Genomic DNA, 16,713 nt, shown 5'->3' with positions numbered 1-16,713 from the left:
TTAAAACACAGATTACTGGGCCCCAACAGAAGTTTCTAACTCAGTAAGTCTAGTGTGGGTCTGGGAATCTGCATTTATAAGAAGTTCCCAGGTGATGCTGACGGTGGTTGTCCCAGGCAATGGGGCTCCAATTGACTTTAGTTATAAGCTTCCTGGTGGTCAAAACTAGACGATATATCTCCAAAACCCATTCAATCATTCAACATGTATTTAGGGGCCCATTAAGCTAAGCACTGGGGATCTACCTGAAGGAAACTGAAATGTGGGTCCTACTGAACAAGGAAGTACAGCAGTGCCCTTAGATGCACTGAGAACTGCAGGTGAAAGACTCAGCAAGGGCAACTGGTAATAACCAAGGTCCTAGCCCCTTCTTGTTTGTTCTAGATAAACCTGGCTCTTGTTCTTTTCCTAAAAACAAGTTTCCTAAAAACCAGTCGGGTTTTAGCCATGAACAAAGTCATGCTTCTCTCTCCTCTAATGGTTGTCCAGGAGCATGTTTCACCAGCAACGACCCTTCATCCATTCATTGGTGCGACCAATGCTTAAGTACCTACAGTGTGCCAGGCTCTGTGTATGCAGACTCCAGCAGAACAGGACACAGGCCTTGCTCTTATGGAGTTTATGTTCCCATGAAGGGGGTGCAAATGATGACTAAAGACACAAGTAAATGGAGAAGCCCAAGTCATATACATTCTATCGAGTGTGAGTACAGGACAGGGAATAAATGGGGATCTAACATGTCCCCATTTGTGGAGAGAGGCAGGGAAAGCCTCCTTTTTCAAGGAAAGGGCATTTATGCTTAGATATGAAGGCTGAGTAGGTATTGGCTGGGCAAAGTATACAATGAATGCAGGGCAAACAACACATACAAAGGCCTTCATTTTACAAAGGAAAGGTCACCAGTTTCAGACTTTCCCAGAACTAAAAATCTTTGAAATACATGTATTTCTAGATATATAAAAAGACACACATGTGGATACCAGAGCACAAGGATGCCTTCTAGTTCCTTCTTTCTCCGTTTCTTTCTAGCTATCCTGCTATCAGATCTTACTTGTGTCAAGAGATATAAAACAGAGGACTTTCCAGAGCAATGAGCACTGGTCCTACAAGTAACTGCAGGATGCTTCCCAATCCAAAGTCCCAGGGGCCAGCCTCCCCTATTCAGCCCTGGCCCCAGAGGTCCAATCGCTTCTGGCTTTAGGCTCCAGGGAAGGGGAGGGCTCCAAGGCAGTGGCCACTTTGGGCCTCTGGATTACTTAGCCAGCCACTCATTTGCCAGATGACCTGCTAACCCTTCCTGGCCTCTTACTACCTTTGTGATGTTGAGGGATGAGGTCACCAGTCTGAGCCTTGGTTTCCTTATCTGTAACATGGGGCTAATGCCAATACACCTTCTTCCAGGGTTGCTGTGGTATCAGATCACACTGCATGAGGAAGACATTTGGAGCAGGGTAGCTACTGTAGTTATGGGAGTCCAGAAAGTCCTGCTACAGCCCACCTCTGAGTGGGCTATGGTTTAAAAATTGATTCCAACCCCTCCCCCTGCCCTTGGTTCAGCATTGAAGAAAGTGAGGCAAGACCCTACAGTGTGGGTTAGAATGTGGCTATAGCTCATTCTATAGCCAGAGCTGGGTGATGTGAGTCACGTACTGCTTGGCTCCCCTGATCATCCCAGCAGCTTCTCTCCCCAAGCACATGGGGTTCTGTGGGTTCCAGAGTAGATTTAATCCCTCTCCAAGACCCTGCCCTCCTTTAGCATTCCCCGTTGTGTGGGTCAGAGGGTGGCACCCTGGACTTCACTCTGTACCCCCACCTCTGCCTGAGTTCCTGGCCTGGGAGTCTCCCTAAATGACTGTGACATCCTAGAAGCTACCTACCCCAAACTCTAAGGACCATTCCAGGCCTTTTAGCACAACCCTTTGGCGCTCAGAGCAGCTCAGTGCAAGGGGCAGGGCAAAGACATTCCCGTGTGAAAGGCTGCAGCAAAGCCTTTGATTTGGAAGGTGAGCCGCCATCCTGTGCCATCTGTTCCAGGTCCTCTCCCAAGTTCCAAAGAGCTCTATTCCTGAACCCTAAAAGTAAGAGACATCCTGGTAGAAAATTTTGAAACAAACAAACAAAAGGATAAGAAAAAATGGAGTACTCATAATCCTACCACCCAGAGATCTAGCCCTTTGGGATATACAGCCTTTCCAGTCAAGCCACTCTCTCTCTCTTCTGGCATATAAACATTTAAAAAGTGAAATTGGGGTCATAATCTGTACATGGTTTGAATTTTCCTCTTTTTCCACTCACCGCTTACTATCATAAGCATTTCCACATGCCATCAAATATTTTAGGCAACAGTTTTTAATGGTCACACAATTGCCTGAATGGGCGGCATGTTCCAGAATGTATTGAGCCAATCCCCTAGAGTTAGACATCTAGGCTGTTAGCTATGTTTTACTATGACTCTGCAGTAAACGCCTTTATGGGAACAGGATACTCTACATTTTTGACTATTTGCCTTGAATCCATGTTTAGAAGGTGGAACTGTGTATTTTTAAGGCTCTTGATAGGTTTATTCCCTAATTGATGCCCATAAAATTTATACCAATTTTGTCCAATTCTCCCTTCACAAGGCAGCCACATCTCGTAAGACCCTCAGGCCCTTACCTTTTTAGCCATTTCCCTCAATTCTCCGCAGCCCCTTCTCCAGGAGATTCTCAGAGCCTGAATAAGGCATTCACCACTCAACACTACAGGCCCTGCCAAGTCTGGGTGAGCTCCTTAAGCTCAGAGTGGGGCAGGGAGCTTTCAGCTGCAGCTGATACTGAGCACAGTGGGCACTGGGGTTGGAGCAAACGGAGGTGATTAAAACGCAGACCTTGCTTTTGAGGGACTTGAAATGGAGAGAGACTAACGGGCAGGTAAGCTTTCCTTCTAAACATCGGAATCACCTGGGGAGCTTCAAACAAACAAACCCATACCTATGGCCCACCCTAGGTCAATTAAATCAGACTCTTCAGGGAACGGGACCCAGGGGTGGATATTTTAAAAAGCTTTCCAACCATTCTAAATTCCCAGTGGCGCCAGGATTGAGAACTTCTGCCTTACACAGCACACACAGCTTTACAAAGGTTATGTTAGACACTGGGGACGGACCATGGAGTCTGGAAAGAGTAAGGGGTGCTCCGGAAAGGCTTTCTGTAGGAGGTGGCTTCTGAGCTGAGCCATGAGGCAGCGAGACCTCGGCACACAATTTGTGAATACATTTTATTGTTAAAAACCATCCGATTCAGAGTCCCTGAGAGTGCTTTCCTACAGCCTCTCCCTCCCCCCATGCAATTTTGTGCTCATTTTGACAGAGGAAGGAACCACACTTCAAAGATGCCAAAGACTTGACAAGGTCACCTGACTGCTAAGTGGCTGAGCCAAACTGAAACCAGGTGGCTCTCCTAACTCTTAAACCAGTGCTCTTCCCCGCATCCAAACTTCCAGAGTCACTCTGGAATCCCTCACCACCACCACCCTCCTCCACCTTACCTTTTACTGGCTCCAGCCCTGAAACGCTCCCACAGGCCCTGGCACGGTGGCCTCCCTCAATACCCCTTCCTACTACATAGACCAAAAGGAAGAATTAACAATGAAGGGGGGAAAAAAGAAAGAGAACCAAAGATCCCACTCCATCTCATTAAGAAAGTAAACATAAGAGCCATCTAAGTGTCTAATTAAGCTTCTAATTAGTCCCTGCTTGTTACTAATGCAAATTAGATTACTCCGCTTAACTACAGCATGTCCACAACACCCTTGTTAATTGCGGCCTTTTGAAATTAAATTACTCCCTAATTAGCATATCAAAGCCATTGATTCGGAGCTGGGAAAGATGAGGGCAAGAGGAGCCGAATGCCAAGTTTGGTTAATCAGAGACGGCTAATTAAATAGTGACGTCTTACGTGGGGGGCCTGCTGGTTAAGGGGTAGGGGCAACTAGCCCAGGGCCTGAATGGCCATCTGGAACCTGGTTCTGGTACTGCCTTTGGCATCAGGGTTTCCTGTGGGCACAGGCGGGGCTCTAGCGGGCCTAGGACAAACCACTGAGTATGGCCGCGTCTGGGCCCCTGGCTGTTCTGCCCAGCCTGCCCCTGACATGCCTTGGCCCCTCCCTTCATTTCCCCAGATGATTTCCAAGTGTGGCATTCACAGGGATCTTGGGCACCAATTCAGGGGCATCCAAAACACAGTCACATTTGAATATGCAAAGATTCAGCATCCTTCCACGTCTTTCTCCCTGTTCTAAGGTGAGTTCCAGAAGGGTAACTTCTGCGTGTGGTTTCATTCTTGGAAGAAAGCCCCTCCTCCCCAACAAAAGTACACAAAGGGAGTAAGTGTTGGGGGCAGGGGATGACTTTATCGTAGAGGATCTCACCCTGGCAGGGATGGGCCGGTTTCATCTTGAAACAGGGCCCCGGGAGACACAAGGCCTTATGGTAAAAAGGCCTACCCTCAGTGGTAGAAAGAAGGGAAAAACAATCACTCACCACCATTAGTTCTTTTTTTTTTTTTTTGAGACAGGGTCTCACTCTGTGTCGCTCAGACTAGAGTGCAGTGGCATGATCTCAGTTCACTCATTGAAACCTCTGCCTCCTTGACTTAAGTGATCCTCTGGCCTCATTCTCCTGACTAGCTGGGACTAGTCACATCCCACCACACCCTAATTTTTGTTTTTGTAGAGAGGGGGTTTCACCATAATGCCTAGGCTGGTCTTAAACTCCTGAGATCAAGTGATCCTCCCACTTCGACCTCTCAAGTGCTGGGATTACAGGCATGAGCCACTGCGTCAGTTCCACCACCAGTTCTTAAGTAGCTGTGCAGAAATTAGATTTGGGTCAGAGTGTCCTTATAGGTCTTCTCTGAGCTCTTGTTGTACAGACCCTGCAGGGTCTTTTTTTTTTTTGGAGACGGATTCTCACTGTCACTCAGGCTAGAGTACAGTGGTACAATCTCGGCTCATTGTAACCTCTGCCTCCCAGGTTCAAGTGATTCTCCTGTCTTAGCCTCCCGAGGAGCTGGGAGCTGGGATTACAAGCACCCGCCACCACGCCCAGCTAACCTTTGTATTTTTAGTAGAGATGAGGTTTAGCCATGTTGGCCAGGCTGGTCTTGAACAACTGACCTCAGGTGATCTACCTGGCTCAGCCTCCCAATGTGCTGTGAGTCACTGCGTCTGGCCAAACCCTGCAGTCTTTCAGACACTGTCCCCCACTAGATTTTCCTTGAAGAATACTGGGGACTGCTGAATCTCCATGTCAAAGCTGCTAGCCAAAATGTCCTCAGGGGCTAGGCTGGTCACTTAGAAGGCCAGGTGAGGAGGGCACAAGGAGGCAGCTGCCACTCAATCCCAGTCCATCCTTTCCACACAGAGATGCAGACTCAGTGTTGACAGGGCTTGGGTTTTTCAAAAGGAGCCTTAGTGGGAATATTTATGTGAAATTTGCCATTGTAATGAACTGTGTGTGGGTCAAAAAAACTCAACAGGGATGAAGTTAGTCCATTTGTGACCTCAGCCTTTATGGCCAGCATTCCAGAGAGGCAGGTTCCAGTTAACTGTGACCCTGGGCAAGTCAGGTCACCTCTCTGGGCCTGGGTCCTTCACCTATCAAATGAGAGTGGTAATTACCACTGCCTGGAGAATCTTTCAGGGTTGTCGTGGGGATGAGAACAAGGAGGTATGTGAAACTGCAAAGCACAGTTCTCAGTCAGGGCCTGGTGACTACCTAGCTCTACCTGCCACAATGCCCTCCCAGGTTTCCTAATGGGGGTGTCCCATTAGAACTTTCTTCCCCCATCTTCCACGCAGGAGGCTCCCAAGTGTCCTTGAAAATGCTGAGGGCTTTTTCCTGCAGATACCTGGCCTGGCTGTTGGGAGGCTTGGAGGTACCACACACTTGTGCCCTCCACCCTGCATTTAATGGATCAGGCCTGGGAGGGGCAACAGCTTCTGAATGACAAAATCCTGAGGGTTGAGAGGTCCCTAGCTTAGTCCTATACCTCCCCCATCCCCAACTAGGGTAGAGTCTGTTCCCAGCTCTTCCTCCCACCCCTAGTCTTCCTTTCTAAGTTTCTTACCAGTAGCCCCTGGAGCACACAGGGTCACAGCCAAATTCCCAAAGGGTGAGATTCTGCTTATTTAAGGAGACATCAGACAGGGTCCAGGGGAGGGGAAGTCCTCCTGCCCCCACCTCAGAAAGGATAAATCCAGCCAGTACCCAGCCCATGGTTATCCATCCAAGCCAAACTGGGTAAAGGGGCCCAGAGCAGTGGTTTTATTTTAGAAAATAAGTGAAATTAAAAGAAAGGCAGAAAAAAAAGGAATGGGGGAGGGGAAAGCTGCCCTGGTGTGAGGGGGAGGGAGGACGGCGGCACATAAGGGCCAAGCTGCAGCCCGCCTCGCCTCACAGAGCGCTCTCTCCCAACGAGATTCAATTAATTGATAACATGAGGCATCAAATTAATTTCTGGAGGATGTGAGATTCTGATGAAGGGAAATCTCGGCGATGGGGATAGGCTGGGAGGGGCAGGCAGCACCCCTTTTAATCAGGCTCCACGGCCTAATTGGGAAGGAGGAGACTTGCATGGGTCGTAGTATCCCCTGCCCTGAGCTCCACAGCACCCCTTTCAGGAAGGACCCACAGAAGCAGTAGGCTCCCAACGCCCTTGGAACAAAGAGGGTGTGCATGGAGATCTGCAGGTGTCTTCTTCCCTGGCTCCCAACCCACAGCTTCAGGATGCTGAGCCCGAGGACACTGGACTATAGGCGAACTCTTCACCCACTCTACAGTTAGGAAAACCAAGGCCCAGAGGGGAGACAGGTCATGCCTAAGGCCAAAAAGTGAGTTAGGAAGTTGGCGGCAGTGTGCTTGCTGGGGCTCCTCATGATGTATCCGTGTGGGTTCAGACCCTGTTTAGAACCAGACCCACGAAGTCATCTCAGAGCAGCATGGGTGGGCGACCCTCCAACCCTCTCTGTGGCTACAAACTGCCATGCTGCCTGAGCCGTCCCCTCTTCAAGTGTTCCCGGATCCCCAGCTGCCAGCCTGAGCAGACCCAGCTGCAGTTATTTCCTTGGAGTGTTCTGAGTGCCGAAAACACCTTTCATTACATCCCTGTGCTCAGGTCTCAGACGAAGGAGATTCCAGCAACTCCAACTGATGCGCCCAATTAAAAAGGTAAAAGCTCACCGGGGGAATAATCCGAAGCGAATGCTCAGCTGGGGAGGGGGAATAGGTAGCTCTGGCTCTCAGGGAAAGGAATCTCCGAGGCTTCCTGAAGGAGGATTCTCTCAGCGGAGCAACTCTACACCCTAAACACGGCCTGACTGTTCAGCTCCTCCAGCTCCCATCCAGAGATGCGGCCTCAAAAAGCCTGGTGCTTTGCTCCCTGAGTGCTTACTGTGTCTGCAGCACCCGTCGCTGGGTCTCCCACAAATCCTAACGCTCCATATCCCCCCAGAACTCTCTCCAGTGCACCCCTTCCTTCCAGAATGCGGATGTGCATCTGCAGGGGGAACCTCAAAGGAAAGGAAGAAGCATACCACCACCCTCTTTTGGAGCAACTTCTTTAGGCCTGAGTCTCCTAAAGACGTAGAAATGTTCTAGAAACGTAAAGCCATCTGGGAATGGAATCCAAGGAAGCCCCATTGAGGAGATGAGAACGGAAGCCCCGGCAACCCCCTCCCGCTCCATGTCCTATCTCAGCTGGGGGTTTCAGGACCCACTCCGGCTTAAGTGGCCAGCGACCACAGATGTGTGCTGAGGCCCTTGCTCCATTTCTGATTTTCCAAGTTGCACATGAGCCACCTCTTTTCTGGGTCTCTCCCACGGCCCTTTACCAGCCTGGCCTCCAGGCCTCCAGCACACAGTAGGCGCACCACAGTGTTCAAGTGATGGATACAACTACTGAGTCCCTGGCTCCATTTCCTAAGCCACCCTGCCTTCAAGTCGACATCATTTTGCCACCCCTTTCCTGCGAGTTGAGAAACTTCTGCTCCCACCAGTCTTGCCTACCTTGAATACATGCCAGACAGTCTCTATTCTACCTACTCTGTTAGTCTGAGGAAAACTCACCATGTCACCCCACTTTCCATTTACATGGTAGCTTGGGTCACAGGCCATCAGAAATTTAGCAGGAAAGAAAACACCATTTACCTCTACCTTGCACCAACAATTGGCCCCACCCACCATTAGGCCTGGCTGTGGAGGCTCCAGTTGGCCAGAGGATTGGGCCCAGGGAGGTGGGCAGTGCAGATGGGATTCAGGGCACAGGCCACTGTATGGCTACCATCCAGATGGGAAAGGGTGCAGGGCTGTGCCAGAGGGAGAGCCAGGGAAAAAACCCTGGTCTCAGGAGGGATCCTCGGACCAGGATCAAGCAAGGAGGGAATTTGCCAGGCCCAAGCCTACCCAGCCCGGGTGATACGTCATAGCAGCACTGACTCCACGGCCTAACACCCTGCGGCCCTGTTCACATGTATACCTTTTGTGCCAGGAACTCTTGTTTTCTAGCTCAGGCAGGTATGCCCTGAGTCCAGGCTCTGGAAGGGCCCAGGGGCAACATTTCACAAGACTACAGCATCCGAAGTGGCAGAATTCAGAGGAAAGGGGTTTCCACTGTGATCCTGGCTTGGTAGAACTAGCAGCGGGCTGAAGGTGTGTATTTCCACAGAGAATCCTGGGAGGCAATGCTGAAGGGTGCCAATAACTCCAGGCTCAAGGGGAATTTCCTTTTTCTTCTTTAAGATGATCCATTCAGTGCTAGGTCCCAAATTGGTCTGAGACTTGCTGCCAACATCTTCCAGAAGGACGTGTAGGCTAGGGTTTCCAAACCCCAGAATCTCCCTTTCTGGAGAGAGGGTTTATCAGTCATTTTTATTCCTCTGCTTTCTGGGGAATTCTCTCTCCCATTTATGTGTGTCCCATGGGCTCCTTAGGAGTGCCTGGGAAATGCTCCAGGGTTGCCCACAGGTGCAAACACCAGATTCTGCACCTACAGTCCTCCTCCCCGCTTAAAGGGAAAAAGAGAAAGATGGCCTTCACACTACGTGGCAGGCGGCTTAGGCCAAGCTTGCGGCCACTTCTCCCATCCCTCCCTTTCTCCCTTCACCAAAGGCACAGGCTGGAGCCCTACTAGTTTTACAGGAGTCAGGGCCCCACGTTTTAGTTCCAGCTCTGCTACCATGTAGCAGTGTAACCTTGGACAAGTTGCCTCTTCTCTCTGGGCTTCATTTTCTCCAACCCATAAAATGAAGATTAATCCTTCAGTATTTCCAGTATTCAGCCAACATGTGGCCTGGCAGTGCTAGAAAATTAATAATAAAAGCCATCCCTTGATCAGTAGTACTGCGCGCCCGGCACGGTGCTAGGTACTTGACATCTGCTCTCTCATTCAGCTCCCAAATGGAATCTCTAAGGTGGGTATGATTGACCTACTTTACAACATAAGAAAATTGAGGTTCAAAGAGCTTAATTAAGTTCCCCAGAGTCCCATCTCTACTGCCAAGTTCCAAAGCCTTTTCCACTCTGACACATGTTCTGCTCTGGGGAGGCCTCAGTTCCTTGCACTGGGTTCCAGAGTTCTGGAACCAAGTCTGAGGAGGCCATTCCAGCCAACAGAGCCTCAGAGTCTGTCAAAAATAGTACCTGCCCTGCGTTGGTCTGGGGAAGCTGGAGGGTGGTTAAGATCTGTGAGAAGGGAAACTGTGAGGAGTTTCTTGGATGGAAGAAATGTTTATTTCACACAGTTTAAGCTACTAGTAAAGACATTGTGCCTGCTTAAGATGGGACTGGGGGCTTGCACCGAGGTTGGAGAGACAGGAAGCTGCCAAGGCAGTGGGGTAGGAAGGGTTAAAATGCAGGGAAGGCTTCTAAGGGAGACGACCCTTCCCTCCCCTCGCACCTCACACCTTGCCTGTGAAACAGACACTCTGTTCCCATCCTTCGCTCCCCGATGTGATATATTATCTGTCTCTCCTACCCCAACAATCTGAGGTCCAGAGAGCAGACCCCAGTCTTCATTGCTTGGGTACCCCGGGCAGAGTAGGGGCTCAGTAAACATTTAGGGGAATTGCTGGATCAAAAGCAAGCCCTCCTCTCTCAGTCCCTCTGCTTCTCTCCACACAAGGAAGAGGTATGTTGGGGTAGAGGCCAGGCAGGATGCACACATTCCTGGCAAGAAGGGACCTACCTGCCTGCCGCCTGAAAGGAAGTTTTTGGCAAAAGTCAAGGGAAGGAAGCTGGTGGCGTCTAGGTGTGAGGAGGGTCCCTACACAGAAAGGGAGAGGAGCAGGTCCCTTTGCAAGTAGGACCCTTTGCAAGTGCTCTGGCCCTGCCGTTCTCCAGCACTGGGATCAGGTCTTTCTCCCCCAGGGCTCAGGGGTTCCCCAACTCCATAACTCCTGGGAAACCTGCCCAGGACAGGGAGGAGGATAGAAAACCCCACCCAAGCGCCCAACCCTTAGTGCCAGGAGAGGTTTCCTGTGGTCTCCCAAACTTAGCAGCAAGCCTGAAGCCACGGTAAAGTGGGTCCTAAGGGTCCCGTAGGAGAGATTCAGCACTCACCGTGCACCTGTGGTTGCTGAGAGGGGACAACCACAGAATCACCTCCTCCCCTTGCCAACTTGCCGCTCTGACTAGAGTGTGAGTAACTCCCCCAACTCAGTCTTCTGAGTGTCTCAGATCAAAGGGCATCATGGGAGCTAACAAACTGTTCAAGTACCAAGAGCAGAGCTCCAGCATCCTCCCTCCAGCCACCAGGTAACAGCCCCAAAACCTTGAGGCATAAGTTTCTCAAGTTGAAAAAAAAAAAAAAGCTCTGCAGACTTCCCCACAGTGGTTTTCCGCGGGGGCGGGCAGAGGTTTTCTAAGGCCGTGGCTCCCCTTCAGGCAGCTGGGTCCACTGGGCCCGGCCTTCGGTCCCTGCTCCTACCTGCTGATTCACCGGGAGGTTGAGGGGGGGCTCAAAATGCCCGGTGCCCGCAGGGCATGGCGTTCAGGAGGCCGTTCAGCTCTGATTCTCCGTAAAGTGAGCTTCTGGGTTCTGCGGTGGGACCGGCACAGACCTCACCGCAGCTACAGGCCATATGACGACCCCGCTGCTCCTTCTTTCTGCGAGCACTCGGGGCAATCCTAACAATCGCCCTTCAAGCTGCCCCAACCTCAATCCCAGACCCGACGAAGTGTGTGCTAGGACGAATCCCGGCGGGTCTCCAAAACCGGGGTGAAGATGCTGAAGTTCAGGTAAAAACCCGCATTGGCCAAAATGCTCCCAGGCTTTCTCAGGAGCCACCCGAATGGCAGCGTCAGAATGGCAGCGTCAGACTCGGGTTTGCTCCTCCGGACTCCCCACCCCTATTCCCGGCTCCAGGCGCCGCGGTCAACCTGCGGGGAGACTAGGTGCTGGGGTGCTAGGCACGCGGTGATCACCTGACGCCCGAAACACCAGGCGCCAAATCAGCAAGGAAACCAGCCGGGAGGGGGCTGGCCAGGGAGGCCGGGGAGCAAAGGAGAGAGCTGGGCCCTCTCTAGGCTCGGGGTTCCCATACCCTTTCCCCCTAATCTAGGATGGGGGTGAAACGCGGTACATTCACGACGTCGCCCCAGTTGGGGTACAGAGGGAATCCGTCACCGTCTGGGCCTCTGCCTCAAAATCCGCATCCCGCGAAATTACCCGGTTCTTTATGGGGGCGGCCGGGACCCCAGGTAGCATTCTAGCACCACTGGCTCTGCTCTGTCGCAGCGCAAGGAAGTTTGTTTGGTGTGAATGGGAAGCCCGAAGCTGAAGCGCCGCGAGTCAGAGAGGTGCTGGGGTTCTCCAGGGGAGATACCAGACTCCTCAGTTTGGAGGGGGGGCGAGGTCCTGCTCGGACACTCCGGGGTCCTTCCCAGGTGACCTCCGGGCCTACGCGGCCGCCCTCTCTTCTCCCCGTACGTGGTGGGGCGGCATCTCTCTCCACACCGGGTGAGTAGAGGTGTCGGCCAGATCGTTCCCCCACCGTCCACCTCCGGCGCACAAATCACAGGGGCCATTTCCAGACGCTCTCAAGTCCCCAAGAAGTTTTCTGCTCTATCCCGGAGCTGAATGAGCGATAGGAAAGGGGCTGACCCGCCCTAGCACTTCCAAGGTGCGACCTCAGCAAGACAAGTCCCCTCTTCACCCGAGACGACGCGGCGGGTAGGACCGCGATACCCCGCACCCCCTCTAGCCCCCACGTTCATCGGCCTCCTGCGCGTCCTGGGGAGTCCCGTACCGACTGGAGTTGGGGGGAGCCCAGTTCACCACTTCCCTTCCCAGCTCAGGAAAGTCCGGGCCGGGAAGTACTCTTTGTCTGACTCGGGGCGGGGAGGGGGTCGCGCCCCGGTACACCCCATTCCCAGCGGCCCGGCCGGGAGGGGGCGGGGCCCAGATTCTTGGGGAAGGGCGGGCCTCGGTGGCCTCTCCGGCCGCCCCCCTCCCCGCGCCGGCCTTCGGCTGCCCCCACTCCCGCCGCGCCACAGCCCCCACCTGTTCCCGAGGCAGCTCGGGCCCGCGGGGGCCCGGGCCAGGGGCGGAGTGTCGCGGCTGCGCGGGGTCAGTGCGCCGCGGCCGGCCCTGGCTGGAACAAAGTGCGCCGGCCCGGGCCCGGCTCCTCCCGGCGCCCGGCGCGTCTCGGGCGGGCAGTTTGCAAACACAAAGTGAGCCAGCGAGCGGGTGAGAGAGTGCGCGAGAGAGGGAGTTGGTCTGGTCGCCCGCCCAGCCCCCACCCGCGTCCCTGGGCCCGGCCCGCCACCTACCTGTCCCGCCCGGCCGCTCAGTGCGGGCTCCGGCCCGTCAGCCCGCGCGGGGCATGGGGCTCGCTCCGGTCGCAGCCCGGGCCCGCCGCCGCCCGCCGGGGCTGCCCCTCCGCGCCGCCCCGCGCCGCGCAGCTCCCGGGCGTCCTCCCAGCGCGCCGCGCCGACCGCCGCGCGCCTCAACCCCGCCGGGGCATCGCACTTTGTGGGCTGCTTGGCTCGCTCCGGCTCCGCTTCTCCTTCCCGGTCCTTCCGCGACGCTCGTCAGCTCGCTCCGGCTCCCGGGCTCCGGGACCCCGGCGTCCCCGCCCCCGGCCCAGCCCTGGTTCCGGCCCGGGCTCCTCCCCGCCGCGCCGCCGCCGCTTGCGCCGCGCCCTCCTCGCGGGCTGGGGGCTCAGTCCCGGCCGCCGGCCGCACTGTCCGGTCCGCAGGGGCGGCGGGCTCCGGACTCCGAGGGGCTGCGACTGAGCCTGGGCTGCGAGTGGCTGCGAGCGGGCGGCGCGCGGGCGGGGCGGAAGGGGGCGGGGGAGGAGGAGGGTGGAGAGGGAAGGAGGGAGCGCGCGGAGCGCGAGGGAGGAGGGAGCGAGAGAGCTAGCGGCGGAGGGAGGGGAGACCAACTTCTAGTGCTACCATAATTCGCCTAAAGCAGGTGCAGCAACTTTCGCCCCGCCAGGCAGCTGGCTGAGAGCGAGAGAAGACCACGTGCACCAAACTTTAGGGGAGGAAAAATGCGAACGTGGGGAGAAGGCGTGGGGCGGCAGATCTGAAAAAGGTGGTAGGTGGAGGGACCCCAGGGATTCACGTTGGCCTAGAGCTAATTCTATGGCGCGCTTGCAAACCCCGGCCATCCCCTGGAGTCTGGAGGTACGGCCAAGTCCTGCTCCCACACGGTTCACTGGTTCCCGGCGGGCTGCGCCTGGCGCGGGGAGTGGCCGGGGGCCCAGAGACTGAGCCAGCGACCGGCCTGGGCCCTCCCTAGCCTCCCTCCTACTCCCCACTGCGTGGGGGCTGAGGATGGGCTTTCTGAGCCGGGGAGGGGGGTGGGGGGGCGGGGACGAGGCCCCTTCAGGGCTTTGCGAACAGTCACCCCCGGGTGCCCACTGCCTCCCTCTGCGGAAAGGGAATTTCCCGTAAAATGTTCTGCGAACCAGTGAAGAAGGAGCCCAAGGCTGGAGTCAGACAGGCAAAGTGACGTGCAAAGTTGAGGCAATTATCCGGACGAGTTAGATTGTAAACAAAACTCAGCATCTCTGAATATCACTTTTGCCCAGGAGGACTGGAGGGATTGTGGTGGTGGTGATGGGGGATGGTGGCGATGGTGGGTTGGGAAAGGGAGGTCCGGACCAGGGAATGCCCACGGCCCAAGGGGGAGGGCTATGTTGGTAGCAGACGTCCCACTCAGAGTCCCGTGGAAATCTCAATACCCGTCCTCCCTCACCCCCCCCTCACACACGCCGGAAATGTCTCCGATCTGTCTGCGTGTGTTGGGGGTGGGGAGAAGTGAAGGAGGCCTCAGGGGTCCTCATGAAGTGCCCCAACCCAGCTCAGTGATGCCAGGTCCTTATGACCAAGGGAGGACCCTGTTGTGGGATCGGGGCAGGAAGACAATGGCTCTTAAAGCCTCCCCTGGCCCCTGAATCCTCAGGCAAGTGGACAAGGGGCAAGCACAGTATGTGAGCCCCTGTGGAGTGGGAGCTGGAAGCCTGAGGGGTGGGGCTGAGCTGCAAGGATGGATGCTTAGTTGCCTGGGGGTAGGGGATTTCTTGGCCCTTCAAATGGCCCTTGAAAGAAGAGGGACTTGAGAGAGGAGGCACCCTCTTGGGTTATTTTTCATCACTTCTGACCCTTTTTCTGTAATGTTAGTGACACCTACACGGGTCCACATTTTATGTATTTGCCCTGTTGGGCAGGTGTGACAGGCATACTTAGGTCCTGCTGGAGTGTTTCAGATTTCTAGGTGTGAAATTGTGCAGGGAAGACTCTAAGTGGTGTCCTCTCCAGCGTGGCAACTGAGATAACCACAGCCATAAGAATAGAAAGCAGCTAACATCTGAGTCGTACCACCCACCAGCCATTTAATCTTCACAGTAACCCTAGGAGGGAGATAGTTCTATTATCTCCATTTTACAGAAGAGGAAACTGAGGCACAAAGTGATCAAGTCACTTGCCAGGGCTTACACAGCTGGTCAATGATGAGCCAGCTTCCAACTAGAGCCACCTCAGTGAGGACAGGAAAAAAGCTCATGGCAGTTTCCAAAGCGGCACTGCCTGCTTGTGGGTTAGCTGAGGGGAAGGATATTCCGGGAGAAAGAAAGCCCTTGGTGGTACCATCCAATTTACCTTCTGTCGAGGGCCAGCTCTGGTGGAAGTCATGGCGTGTGGACTTGTGTCACACCAGTTGGGCCAGTGACTACGTCCTCAGTTCTCCTTCCCATCCTTCTTGCAGCAAAGGCCGAGGGTGGGGCGAGAACTAGGGACAGTGGAGATGAAAGAGAATTTCTGTAAGGGGGCATGGAAAGAGGTGACCTCTGAGGGGCTTCTCCAGCCCTTTTCTGGCTGGTTCACTGAATGCTTTTCCCATCCCCTTCCTGCAGCAGCCTTTGTACCTCACACATGGGCTCACTTGCCCAGAGAGATTGCCCTGGGAAATGCTTCACTTTCCTTTCTATTTACCCCTCATCTCCAGGCCAGTTCAGTTCCCAGCACCCTGTGATCTATAGTGGAGGGCTCAAGGCATCAAAAGACCCTGTCTTGTCTTCACCTCACTAAAGGACATTTTAGTGAGGAAAACAAAACCTCCCCAAAGAAAGATACAGAACAAATGTCCCCAAATCAAAGAAGCCAGTCCAAAGCCCTTCTTCCTGGTGCAAGAGCTTCATAAAGAAGGTTGGAAAGAGTAGCCCTTGACTCCAAAGTGGGAGTGACTGGGAGCAGACAAGAGGGTCCCCTTTCTCTCCTTGTTCCTTCACAGGACTCAGGGCAGGTGCAGGCGCTCTGGCAGTGGCAGGAACCAAGGCTCATGACTTGGCTCCTCTAGGAGGACCATAATTAAGAGCACAAGGGCCGGGCGCGGTGGCTCAAGCCTGTAATCCCAGCACTTTGGGAGGCCGAGGTGGGTGGATCACGAGGCCAAGAGATCAAGACCATCCTGGTCAACATGGTGAAACCCCGTCTCTACTAAAAAAAAAAATACAAAAAATTAGCTGGGCATGGTGGTGTGTGCCTGTAAGCCCAGCTACTCAGGAGGCTGAGGCAGAAGAATTGCCCGAACCCAGGAGGCAGAGGTTGCGGTGAGCCGAGATCGCACCATTGCACTCCAGCCTGGGTAACATGAGTGAAATTCCGTCTCAAAAAAAAAAAAAAGCAAAAAAAAAAGCACAAGGGCTAGAGTCAGGCAGCCTTGGGTTGAACTTCAGCCTCTGTCACTTAACCAATGTGTGACCTGGGCAAGTTACATGATGTCTCAGTCTCAGTTTCCTCACTCATCAATTGCAAGGTTGGGAGGTCTCCTTGTGTGGTTGGGAGGGAGGATGGGCAAAACTTCTAGCCTGGTAACCTGTTCCTCATATGCTTTCCATAATTACTTATTTTCCTTTTGATGAGCTCCAGGGTCCTCACTTAAAATAAGGAATGCTGACCTCACAAAGCTGCAAATCATGAGTTGCCACTTATTAAATGCTTCCTGTGTGCCAGGCAGTCTGATAACGTGCTGTTCAGCTTATTACCCCAGCAATGGTAACTGTTCTTCAGGTGAAGCTAAGAGAGGTCAGGTGACTTGCCCAGGTCACATAGCTAGGAAGTGGTGTGGCAAGGACTTGCTCCCAGGTCTCCTGCTCTGAAGCAGATGCCCTTTCCCAAGGTCAGCTGCCACCCTATTTTGGAGATGAAGTGGGTTGATGGATGAGCTTGTT

The 16,713-nt window shown here is 53.9% G+C and overlaps 1 protein-coding gene across 5 annotated transcripts in view; it reads right to left on the bottom strand.

The window, feature by feature from the left end:
- Positions 1-13,365, bottom strand: part of FOXP4 (forkhead box P4) — a 53,237-nt gene extending 39,872 nt beyond the window's left edge. For all 5 annotated transcript variants that reach the window (XM_032253293.1, XM_032253297.1, XM_032253298.1 and 2 more), the window contains exon 1: positions 12,806-13,365. The gene's annotated coding sequence lies outside the window, so the exon portion shown is untranslated. The remainder of the gene's footprint in view (positions 1-12,805) is intronic.
- Positions 13,366-16,713: the final 3,348 nt, after the last annotated feature.

Source organism: Sapajus apella, unplaced genomic scaffold, assembly GCF_009761245.1.
Source record: "Sapajus apella isolate SASKATOON/1434 unplaced genomic scaffold, GSC_monkey_1.0 scaffold83, whole genome shotgun sequence".
NCBI classification, from domain to species: Eukaryota; Metazoa; Chordata; class Mammalia; order Primates; family Cebidae; genus Sapajus; species Sapajus apella.
This window is presented reverse-complemented; position numbering and strand designations above follow the sequence as displayed.